This window comes from Orbicella franksi, chromosome 12 (assembly GCF_964199315.1).
Source record: "Orbicella franksi chromosome 12, jaOrbFran1.1, whole genome shotgun sequence".
Lineage (NCBI taxonomy): Eukaryota > Metazoa > Cnidaria > Anthozoa > Scleractinia > Merulinidae > Orbicella > Orbicella franksi.
The window spans coordinates 23,200,039-23,211,261 of record NC_138156.1 but is presented as its reverse complement, the minus strand read 5'-3'; the positions used below and the strand labels follow the sequence as shown (position 1 = coordinate 23,211,261).

At 38.9% G+C, this 11,223-nt stretch overlaps 1 pseudogene across 1 annotated transcript in view; it reads right to left on the bottom strand.

Moving 5' to 3' along the window:
- The window catches only part of LOC145462319 (uncharacterized), a 12,549-nt pseudogene extending 2,790 nt beyond the window's left edge, over positions 1–9,759 (bottom strand). Inside the window, exons 1-3 of the transcript XR_014041183.1 lie at positions 9,676–9,759; positions 1,878–2,101; positions 1,321–1,492 (exon numbers count right to left, since the gene is read on the bottom strand). The product of XR_014041183.1 is annotated as an uncharacterized LOC145462319 (transcript). The remainder of the gene's footprint in view (positions 1–1,320; positions 1,493–1,877; positions 2,102–9,675) is intronic.
- Between the last annotated feature and the right edge of the window lie 1,464 nt (positions 9,760–11,223).

Sequence of the window (11,223 nt, the reverse complement as noted above, 5' to 3'; positions counted from 1 at the left end):
CCGACACTGAGGTGAATAATTGTTGTATTATATGCCACACAAGCTGAATAATCGGGCGATTGAAAATTTGCTTTATTTCCAAAAAGTGCAACAAATGATCAGCAGAAAATAATGAAAATCACGCGGCGCGATGCTCCTTCCCGGTAAACGATTTCTTGTTGTAAAAGTTTCCGTCTCGCTTTCTTACGGATAAGCAAAACTTCTGAAAGCACTTATTTAACCCTTTAACCCTTAAAGGACCTTCCTTTGACAAGTAAAATCGTCCGGCGTTAGACAGAGTAAAATCTACAACTGACAAGTTAGGGAGGAAAGGGTTAATTTTCAACTGGTGTTTCAACTTCGTCTTGCTGTTGAAACCATGCTTCAAAATGTTTCATTTCTTATGCTTGTATAGTGCTCGAAAGTCCACGTAAACAAGGCATTGTACCTTTCTTATGCTTTAAAATCTGAGTTGGAAAGATTAAACAAAACTTTGTTGCCAGTTTTTTGTATTTTTCTGAACAGCCGCCTCGTCGGTGGATAAAATTTGCTCTTCCGTAACTGAAGCGAAACGGGAAGCCATTTTGTTTTTCTCCGTTTGCTCAGAGGGGAATAGTACTTGCTATTAACCTCCGAGCTAGCCAATCGGAATACGCGGAAAGCACTATTTACTTGTGTGGTATATATAAATATGTGTTATTATTATGCTTGTTCCCGCAGCTCCCAAATCTAATGCAATTACACTAGGAAACATTTTGATATCCATTTAATGTCCTAGGTTTGTCCACAAGCCAATCTTAACCTAGTTACTTTTTTTTCCAAAACCCATGTGGTCAAATCCAGGTACGGAGAAAGTACAAACGTCATGTCCAACTACTTGAAATGTCTAAAGAGCAAACAAATCAAAATAAAAGTCTAATAGTTCTCTGGCGATAACAATGCTATATTAGGTGATTCCAACTTTTGAGTCTGTCAGTGGAATTCTAAAGTGGGACCAAGCAAAAGGAAGTTACTGAGGGGTACTTTTCTGTGTTGCTGTTTATTATGCTGTACAAAGTGGTTTTAACTTTTAAGTCTGTGGAGAAAACCCTAGTGTGTGACCATTCAATTTATTGTGGCGTTCATGGTGGGTCTAACTTTTAAGTCTGTGGAAGAAATCTTTAAGTGTGACCATTCAAATGAAAGCTACTGAGCAGTGCATTCCAGTGTGGCTGTTTATTAAGCTGTACAAGGTGATATTAGTGGTTTGAGTCTGTCGATGGATTCTTCGAACGCAGCCATTCAAATAAAATCTACTGAAAAGTTCTTTCATCCTATTCTTGTACTTCAAAAAAACCATACCTACCTGAGTCCAACACAATTCTCTTAAGGTCATCGTACTTTATCCCTGGACAAAGATTTGGTTTCTTGAGAAGATAAGAGATCTGATAAGCCGCAACACCAAACAACAGGAAAACGTTTGGGACTGGAGATGGAGTTTCTCGAGAATGTCTGCCAAGCATGTATCATATTCCTGATAAAATGAAGCAAAGAAAAAGAACTAAGCACTTTACGTCATTAAATAAATAAATAAATAAATAAATAAATAGATGAATAAATAAATAAGTCACTGGACTCCTGGTAAGGGAGTGAGTGAGTGAGTGAGTGAGTGAGTGAGTTAATGGGTTCGTAGTTGGCCGGGTGGGTGGGTGGGTAGGTTAGTGAGTGAATGAGTGGGTGGATGAGGGAATGAATGAATAGATAGATAGATACATGGGTGAGTCGATAGATGGATAGATGGATGGATGGATTGATGGATTCATGGATGGATGGATGGATGGATGGATGAGTGAAGTATTGTCTAGTTTAAATATATCTTGGTTTCGTTTGTCTGGCATCAATTTCGTTTGTGAACTTACCCCCACTGTTAGGCAGAACAATTTAAGGTCGTCGGCATCTACATGGAGATTTAGGCGTGCTGCTATTGCCTTCTCGCCGGTAAACTCAGGGGTGTTTGTCTTATGACACCCTATGATTGGTTCGAGCACCCGTAACTTGGGATTAAAGAATCCGTTCGCAGCAGAGATAACATAACAGCAAATAAAACGGTAATGATCTTTGAAAACACGGTTGAACTTCGTTTCTAAAGAACAAACACAATAAGGGCTGTTTTTAATATCATTAAAACAAAGCTGAAAGAGACCAAAGCCCGAAACTTACTGTTGAGTTTTGTTTGAAGTTGAAAATAGCCATTTTCAGAGTTAGAACTGAAAATAGGAAATATGCGATATCAGAAGCTTTGGCGAAATAAACAAATAAATTTACGCTCAGTGGATTGGCGTCTGCAATACTTGACCAGCAGAGCGAGACAGCTTGTGTTTGTGCTCAGACGACTGTTACACTTCAAAAAGTGAGAACTCAGCAAAAAGGAAGCTTAACCGCGGCCAACAGTTTTGACGAAAAGCACCAGCGTATGCCAGTTAAACTGTATCAACACCAGTACTTGTTGAAAGTTCCTGCTCTCAAGAAAATGAAACCAGTTATAAACAGATGTTAACCGAGCATTTTTAATCAGGAGCGAAATAGAGTAGTTTGTTTGGAAGGGTAAAACCATTTATAAACAAGATTATATATGGCTCTCTTTAGTCAATGTAAAGGCTTTAGGGCATGTATCTTCTAAAACTGTTAATTTCTATGGGAGTGTATTTTTTCTCTCCCGAAAACATCACAAACAAGTCAGAGAAAAGACATCAACGTAAGCTACATGTACCGTAACCTCCCAAAAGAAGTTGCGCGAGCTGTAAGCATGCAGGCGACTTGCTCTAATATATGAGGCCTGTCTTTTATCTGGAATATGTACGGCTTGGAAGCTCAGCTACAAAAGTATGAGCTTCAAACTAAGACATAAATACTGTCGCACCGATCGAAGCACAACGCCAATTACTTCAAGCGTTAGTCTTAAAATTTTCTGTTTTGTATCCAAAACATGCAGTGAAGCTCACCGTTTAATGTCGCTAAGTTTTCGTCCTAGAGCTGTCCTTCGAAGCCGAAGTCTTAAGACTAACAAAAACAAAAAACATAGGGGCGGAATATCTTATAAATAGGGCGCCAGGCTTTTTATCCAGTCAAGCGAAACGGCTTGGAGGCCGTCCTTTTTCTTCCGTTAATCTGCACTCACGCCACATTTTATTTATGGTTTAGCATGGGAAAGGCTCGCAAGTTTTGCCTATAAATAAAAAGAAAATAAACGTACCACTAAAACTGGTGAGGGTACAAGGCGAAATGAGTTTGTGAAATGGCATTTGGCAGGACTTAAGGAATGGCGTGATTATGTGGAAGGTGATATATGCAGAATGGTCCAAAAATTAATTCACCTGGAAAGCGCGCCCTTTCTGCAGTTATATGGCTGTGTCTCACAAGGACTGGGAACTACCAAATTCACGAATTTGGCTGAAATCGATATTGACCGCGGTCTAGATTTTCCCATCTAGACCGGCATCTAGACCGGTTTCATTTTGCGTTGAAAAAGTAGCAATCTAAAATACAAAAATGTTCACCGTTTTCTTTCATTTTCTTCTCAATCATTTATGGAAGTGCCAAAGAGCCTGATGACCAAAAAAAAAAAAGCAAAAAACAAAAACAAAAAAGTAAAGAGGACGAGCAAATTTCGGCAGGTTTAAGTTAAGCTCATCTCCGTTTGCAAGCAAAATGTTAGCAAACCAGTTACATTAAACGAATTAAAGTTTTCTTCTTTGCCATATAATAAACATCTTATTAACCGAGCTAAGTCGCTCTGTATGGGAGAATCTTGACCTCGGTCGTGTGTACAGACCTCACTGCGTTCAGTCTGTACTCACGACCTCGGTCAAGATTCTCCCATACAGACCTCCTGCTAATTATTAATCGCGTCTGACAGCCTAGAGATTGAATAATCACAAGCTTTTTACCGACCTCGATAACGACAAAATGTTGGAAAGCAAGCCCCTTGCTGTGTAGAGTACAAGTTCTGTGCATAACTTTGAAACATTGCTCGTGATGGCGGCTGGTCAAATCTAATTTTCAACATTTTGTACGTTGGCGTTCCAAGATTATTAACTATATAGGGACCTATAGAATTATTCAGTGTAGAAAGGGCGTGCGTTTCAGTTCAATTAATTTCTTTGGGGCATTCTACATAATTGCATTCCGCAAATCGTGCCACAAGCCATTCCGAACTCATTCCTCTTTATTCCTCACCACACTATAAAAAATGGAGTTGAGAAGTTACTCCAATATCTTCAAAGTGTTAGCAAAAAGAAACTGATCTTAAATTCATCAGCTTTGGCTTAAGGCAATATTAGCTTTAGTTCTGCAATTACTTATAGCTTGTCGAGCGAAACGGCTTGGACACCGTCCTTTTTCTGTTAATTTATTTGCACACTTCGCTTCATTACAATTTAATCCGTTAGTTTGAAGCCAGTTTTAATGGAAGAGCCTTTTGAGTGTATTTCATTGTGTTGGATTATAACAACAAGCTCGTTGTAGTCTAGTGGTTAGCGTCTTCTTCATGTTTACGAATATTTGGTATCAACAATTCAGGCTAACACTACGTTAGGGTCAAAACCTCTTTCCTTGCTACATTTCTAGTGTGAACAATAACGATGAAACGTCATCTAAATATTGACCGCCTCGCCCGTATCCCTTCTATTTTCTCTTAATTCCTTTTCTCTGTTTGCGCGAATTGGAATGAAACTAAGTGCAAATTTGCCAATTAGCTTAAAGTCATCTGACCATAATTATTTTGTTGAAGGAACATTGTGTTTAAAATCGTTTATTCAGTACTTGACTTGCCTAAAGTTACTTGGAATAAGAATTGAAGCTGCTTAAATTATCGAATATTGCTTTTATTATCCTCAGAGAATTGCACTAGCCCTAATATATGAGGCCTGTCTTTTATCTGGAAGATGTACGGCTTGTAAGCTCAGCTGTGAGCTTCAAACTAAGCCATAAATACTGTCCCACCGTAGCACAACGCCGACTACTTGGATCGTTAGTCTTATAAATTTCTGTTTTGCATGAAAAACATCCAGTAAAACTCACCGTTTAATGTTGCTAAGTCTCCGTCCTAGAGTTGTCTTTCGAAGCTGAAGTCTTAAGACTAATTAAAACAAAATTATTGGAATATCTTATAAGTAGGGCTCCAGTCTTTTTATCCGGTAGAGCGAAACGGCTTGGGGCCGTCCTTTTTCTTCCATCAATTTGTACGCCACGCTAAATTTTATTTATAGTTTAGCATGGGAAGGGCTCGCAAGTTTTGGCAATAAATAAAAATTAAATTAAAGTGCCACTTCAACTAGTAAGGGTATAAGGCGAAAGGAGTTTGTGAAATGGCATATATGCCATATATGCAGAGTGCTCAAAAAATTAATTCAACTGGAAAGCGCGCCCTTTCCACAGTTCTGATTGTCTTGGATCATTGATCGCGTCTGGCAGCCTAGAGAGCGAATAATGACAAGTTAATTTCCGATTTCGATCACACCAAAATGTTGGAAAGCTACTCCCCGTGCTGTGCAGAGTACAAGTTCTATGCATAGCTTTGAAACATTTCTCGTAATGGCGGCTGGTTTAATCAAATTTGTGTTCAACTTTTTGTGCGTTGGCGTTCCAAGATTTTTAACTATAGAGACCTATAGAATTATTCAGTGTAGAAAGGGCGCGCGTTTCAGTTCAATTAATTTCTTTGGGCCAGTCTACATATATTGCATTCCGCAAGTCGTGCCACAAGTCATTCCGAAGTCATTCCTTTTTTCCTCACCGCACTATAACTAATTAACAATTAGATTATGAGCTCGAGATTTCCATGCATGAGGTGACAGGTGATGAGGCCGAAGGCTGAATCAACTATGGTCTCATAGAAATCGAGAGCGAATAATCTAATTGTTTTAGTAGAATTCTAACTGAACACGTAGGTGCCAAACCACCCCCCAAACGTTTGGTCAGTTCTTGGGTATTTCACATTATTTCGCATTACTTAAATAGTATTGACTCTTTCTGCACCAAACGTGGCAGATGAGCAGGAGACCTATTGCCAATTATATTTACGTGAAAAATGTCACTAAATGTCAAAGTTGTGACGTCAAAGTGATGACGTCATGTTTTTTGCTACTTTTGACGTTTTTAATATGCATATTTTTTACAATGTGTTCGAAAGAGCACATCAAGGGGAGTTGAAACCTGAAAAATTTTGTCCATATCACAAAAATTAAATGAAATATAGCATTTTTAAATATGAAAAATAACTCTGCAAAATATGGGGTCCCCCCTTGGGAAAAACCCCCAAATTAGAGCCGTAATTTTGTTCCAGCAAATGCAGCTATGTTGCACATGTGCCAGATGACTAAAGCAAAAATAAAGAAGAAAATCGGAATAAAAAGCTATCCCTCCAGTGTTATTGTGTTAAAATTAGTTTTGTTACGTCATAACCTGTGACGTCACCCTTTTTTTTACTGTTAATACCATCCTAACAAAGCCGAAAATCAAATTTCTAAAACCATACGATTTTTGACAACGTCAAGCTTTCTATTTTTCTAGATTATTAGCCTTCCTAGAATAAAAATGAAAAAAATAAACCAGAATGACTGGCTTAAGAAGGACAGTATGGTTAAGCAAATTCCGGGGGGAACAACAAAAAAATAATTAATTTACCATATCTCGAAAAATAATCATCATGGCAAAAAACGGTTTCCGGCATTTTACTCCTAAATTCAAGGCCTTTCCAATGACATAATCTTTACGTCAGGTTTTACAAAAAATTATAGCACGTTTTGGTGACGTCATCAATTATGACGTCAGCATCTGACATTTTGTCACAACTTCCAAATTAAAATAAACTGGAGAACAAAGAAAGCTCATCTGCCAAACTTGGTTCACAAATATATAAACCAGGCAAATATAGCCTTCATGAAACATTAGGGGGGTGGTTTGGCCCCTACGTGGAATTTACCCAAATAACGGTTTCTAATCATTTTTCTATGCATTATTGAACTTACCGCTTTAACAAAATCGCACCCATTGAATTGTCCTTTGGTAAATTTGCAGTTGTTTACGCGCGCGCACCCATTTTTCAAGAATTTCAAGTTTTTAAAGTTAGGAAACCACTAATGTCCTTCTTTTAGTCTTCTCAGGAATTAAATTACCCATTTACATCTGAAGTTGCCTCTAAAACTTGAGAAAAACGATAAACGTCGCACTTTGTAGACGACCGACAGCCGTTGCACTCTAATTAACAATTAGACCCGTAGCCCGCAAGGGCGAAGCCGAACGGGCTATTGACCCGTGGCCCTTGAGGGCGAAGGGTCTAATTGTTTTCTTATCACCTAACTAGTCGGACAGAAAAGGCAATAATAAAGTTAGCGAATGCATGTTGAAGAAATATTTATTTGGGAATAAAACAAAAAAAAAGCGTCACGGTCGATTGCGCCAATAATTATTTGCCTTTCACGCCTTTCATCTCAAAAAGTTGGAAATGATTTAATGTGATTTTTGAACTGGCACGCGGAAGAAAATTTAGTGGTGAAAAATAAAGGCAATAGAATGTTAATGTCTCTGAGCTATCGGTCTGATAGTTGCCCCTTGGAAATTTGTTGTTCTTAAAACTAGCGTATTTGCCCTCGAGGCGAAATATTTGTTTTAAGAACATCAAATGTAAAATTTGAAAAAGAAAAGAGACAAATAGCCAGTTAACACAATTTCAATTATTTATTTTCTGTAAGCCCTCTTGTTTACAGGAAAATTTTCACGGACGAGCACTATCGATCCGGTTATTTTCCTCTGACGGGCACTATGGGCTGATAGTGTCTCTCCGCGGATGAACACTATCGTGTCACGTGATCAGTGTAAACCAATAAGATTCGGAGAAAATTTAGTCGTGAACTATAATGGCTGATAGTATACGAGTGGCTCAGCCAATCATATTGCGGCATTTACATTGGTATACTAATAGAATTCTACTAATGGTGTTAAGAAGGTACTCCAATGTCTTCAAAGTTTCTGTAAAAGGAAACTGATCCTAAATTCATCAGCTGTTGGCTTAAGGCAACATTAGCTCTAGTTCTGCAATTACTTGTGGCTTCTGAAGCGAAGGGGCTTGGACGCCGTCCTTTTTCCTGTCGTTAATTTGCACACTTCGCTAGATAATAATTTAATCTGTTAGTCTGAGGCCAGTTTTAAAGAAGGAGCCATTTCCGTGTATTTTCATCGCGTTTGATTATAATAACAAGTTCGTTAGAGTCTGGTGGTCGGCATCTTCTTCATGATTACGAATATTTTGCATCAACAATTCAGGCTAACACTACGTCAGGGTCTAAATCTCCTCAATTGCGACTTTTGTTGTATCAACAGTGTCAATGAAACTTCTTCTAAATATTATCCCCTTCGTTCGTATCCTTTCTATATGTTTTCTCTTTCTTTTTCTCTCACTGAGCGAAATGGTATGGAACTAAGCGCAATTTTGCCAATTAGCTTGAAATCATCTATCCATAATTATTCTGTTGAAGGAACATTGTTGTAAAAATTTTTTATTCTGAACATACTTGACTTCCTGAAAATTACCAGGACATAAAAATTCCGCTTAAATTATCAACTATTGCTTTTATCTCCCTCAGTGAATTGCATCCCTGCTATTCTGAGCTGCATGTCAATTCTGTAGGTTGTTAGAGCAGTTTTCAGTGCGGTGTCCTTGAAGGTAATTCTCGTTCGCTTTGGTCCTGCTTTATTTCGTTCTGTGATTGGATGGTAAAACTTGCCACAGTCTCTCAACCAATGAGAAACAAAACCAAAACCAAAAGCGACTCAGAGTAACTACTTTGGTTTTGGTCTTACGACACTCATTGGGAAACCTCTCTATGTCGCGGTAGAGTTAATACGATGGCGTCGGTGGACAGTGAAGAAGCCGTTGGCCCTGTCTCATCACCTCCACAAGTTAAACTTGAAGCTCACTTAGAAAAAAACTCATGCAGAATAATGATGATGATGATGCTGATGCTGATGTTGATGCTGCTGCTGCTGATGATGATAATGGTGATGATAATAATATTTTTAAGAACTGCCATACACTATTTTAAATAACTTAGTTTCCCTTGCTGTCTTAAATGTAAAAGTACAATATATTTCAATTAATAATCTCCAATTCCATCAAGATCCCCTGCTATATTTAGTAAAATACTCGCAATATACAAATTGTTTCGCCCCTCAGCTCACTTCTAACGTATGAGGACAATAATAATAATAATAATAATAATAGGAATGATAATGATAATGATGATAATGATAATAACGTCGACAAGGTGGATAATATCACAAAGATCATTGATGTAGTAGTGCCTCAAGACGCCGATATTGACATCAAGTACAAGGAGAAGGTTGACCATTATAAAGATCTAGCCTTAGAACTCGCCAGATTGCGGCATAAGTGGCCAATGATTATCCCAATCATCGTCGGATCGTTGGGATGCATGGAAAAACAACCTTTACAAGGCCCTTAAAGTTCTAGCCATTGAAACTGATTGCTGCAGTAACAGCCTGCAAAAGACAACAGCCCTGGGTCCTGCATACATCTTACGAAGATTCCTGATATGCTAGGCTTAGAGGACTGGTTGTACTCCGCCTAGTCGATCTACCAGTGAGAAACTTGGTCATCATCATCATAATCCTCATCATCCTCATCATCCTCATCATCACCACCACCACCACAACCACCGCCAACGCCATCATCACCACAACCACCAACAACGCCGCTACCATCATCATCATCTTCATCGTCATCGTCATCGTCATCATCATCATCATCATCATCATCATCATCACCGCCACCACCACCACCACCAACGCCACTACCATCACCATCATCATCGTCATCTTCATCATCATCATCATCATCATCATTATCATCACCATTATCATCATCATTTTTAAAAGGAAAAAAGGTGTTTACTGTACTCATATAATTATGATGATAATGATGACGACGACGACGACGACGATGATGATATTTGGCCAGGAGGCTCCGGTCACCGAAGTGGTTTTCAGGGAGATCCTAAAAAAGAATACTGGGGAACGTATAGTTCCCGGAGTTATGGTCTGTCCCAATATACATCTACTGGTTAGGTTGAGGCCACTGGGTGATGCGCTAACCACTTAGAAAAGCCTTAGCTGGTCTTAGGAGACCCACAGTTATATGACTGCTGGGTTTATATCCCCACGAGGAGAGAAAAGGACTTAAGGAGAACGGAAGGCTAGCAGTCGTATTTTATATGGGAGGTTAAAACTATTGAAATGGCTTAGATTTGTAGTAAAAAGCAAGAAAAAGTGAATTTTACCTTTCGAAAAAGCCGAAAAGAATCCAAAACCCGTGGTCATTTTTCAAAATTGAACGTCCGCCATTTTGGACATCTTTCCTTCCGATTATCTCCATAAAACGAATACCCGCCGCCATGCTGTGACGTCGCTACGCACATGCGTTTTTTCATGTCAACAAAATTTGTGAAGAATCGATCTTGAGTCGAACCTGCATTTAGCTTGCGTTATGGCTGAGACCGAGCCTTATTCTTTTGAACCTATTCGAGGCAGTTCAGAGTCAGAGGAAGACGATGTTCGCGAGAGTCAAGATGAGCGCCGAAGAGGAAATACATCGTGGTGTGTATGCGAGTGTTGCGCGAACTGGGAAGTGCAACAAGGAAGCCGTAAATAAAATATAATTTCAGGTGAACAATACTTTTGTTTTCAGCAGATGTTGATTATTTTGGCACTAGGAAGCTAATAAACAGCCATGGACTCGGTGGGAGGAAAGTGTTGTTTGATTTATTTCATTTATTTCGTATTTTGTCGTGGCGTGCGTGGCAGGCTCACATGGCAGCGAAATGGTTGCAATATAACCTGTTTATATTTTTTTGGTTCAGACATAGAGGCAGCTCAACCGACTTCTAGATGTATAACACAGCACCCTCTCTTTCAAACGATTTGTTTAAAAAAGGGAAGTCCTAGAGATCGCTATCGTGGGTTTGTGTCAAGTGCGCAGAATGAGAGTACCAAGAGAACTAAATAACATGTAAACTTATGTACACAAATGGTCATAAATAATTTGCCAGCTGTGAGATTTATTTCGAACGTTTCGTTGAGCTCAGTTAATCCTCCTACATAAGATTCAATTATGCACAAACGTAACATTTCGAGCTCTACAGCTCTCTTTCGAGCTCTCTTTCGAGCTCTACAATTCGATTTGACGACAAT